The sequence below is a fragment of the Marmota marmota genome, unplaced genomic scaffold (assembly GCF_001458135.2).
Source record: "Marmota marmota marmota unplaced genomic scaffold, marMar, whole genome shotgun sequence".
NCBI classification, from domain to species: Eukaryota; Metazoa; Chordata; class Mammalia; order Rodentia; family Sciuridae; genus Marmota; species Marmota marmota.
The window spans coordinates 37,714,669-37,715,843 of record NW_025999968.1 but is presented as its reverse complement, the minus strand read 5'-3'; the positions used below and the strand labels follow the sequence as shown (position 1 = coordinate 37,715,843).

At 58.8% G+C, this 1,175-nt stretch overlaps 1 protein-coding gene across 2 annotated transcripts in view; it reads left to right on the top strand.

The window, feature by feature from the left end:
- Nucleotides 1-228: 228 nt before the first annotated feature.
- Nrip1 (nuclear receptor interacting protein 1) overlaps nucleotides 229-1,175 on the top strand; it is an 84,979-nt gene continuing 84,032 nt past the window's right edge. For both annotated transcript variants that reach the window (XM_015478651.2, XM_048803517.1), the window contains exon 1: nucleotides 229-422. The gene's annotated coding sequence lies outside the window, so the exon portion shown is untranslated. The remainder of the gene's footprint in view (nucleotides 423-1,175) is intronic.

The following is a 1,175-nucleotide window of genomic DNA, read 5'->3' as shown; positions in this document are numbered from 1 at the left end:
GGACGCTGAGGATACGATTTTTAAAACTGCAATTACAAGGAGAAGAGGAAATTATGGTTTCTTAAGATTCTCTCCTCCCTCCACTTTCTCGCTTCACCAATCCGTAGCCCCCTCCCCCCCAATTTAGAGGCGGGTTCAGCGAGATCAGGCTGCAGGAAACCTAGAGGCTTCTTCGCAGCGCAGACGCCCCGGCCTCGTGATGTAATTGTTATTTCTTACTCGGATACCGAACCGAGGAGAGCTGCTGAAAAAGTAGCAGCCCTGTTCCTTTTGCCTTATCTAGTTGGGTCAGATCCTTCCCGGGGATGGTGTAGATTGGCTGGCAGACTCCGCTGGAGGTTTCGCAGTGACAAAGCAGCAGAAGATAAACCCTGCTCCTGGGTCCTACGTCCGTCCAGGGAGCTTGAGCGGGCGCTCCTCAGGTCTCCTTCCTAGTTTTCCTCTCCGAGTACTCCACGTTTTTTACTGGGTGCCTACCAGGTGCTGTACGTGGAGACAGCGTGACCTAGCGTTATAGTGCCCGTGTACCCCAAGATTAAAGCAGGACACAGATTACAAGAAGAGGGATTTTTGTGGTGGGTGAAAGGGAGCCAAGAGAACGCGTGCTGTGGGGTGAAATGGGAGGAGGGAGACACTTAAGGCGCCAGCACCCAGGCGGGGAGGGAACCTGGAGCTTCTAGGGAGGCCAGATCCCGTGCCGAGCTCCAAACGCGTGCCTTTGGGCTTGGGTAAGGAGAACGATCGCTGGCCCCCAGGGAGGAGCTGTCCAGGCGGCTGGACAGAGCCAGGACCCAAAGAGGACGGCTCGGGCGCGCCAAGCACCCACCTCTCCCGGCCAACGCGGTCCCCTCGCTGCCTCTGGGCCCTGAAACCATGGCCAGCCATCCGTGGGGCGGGCGAGAAAGAGAGGGAGAAAAAAAAAAAGAACAGAAGGGGTTCCCCAGCTCACGCGAGCTGCTGGGACCCGAGAGGCTTCCTCCGGCCTGGGTGACAATGGGAGGGAAGGGAAAAAAAGGGTTAAGAAACTTGGCTGAAGAGCTGAATGGCGTGGAGCGGCGAGGGGAGGGACTGGGCCGCGGCGGACTCAGCGGCGGAGGGAGGAGCGCGGCTGCGGGCGGGCGGCGAGCGAGGCGGCTCAAAGTCAGGCCTCGCAGAGCATTGCAGCAGAGCCCGAA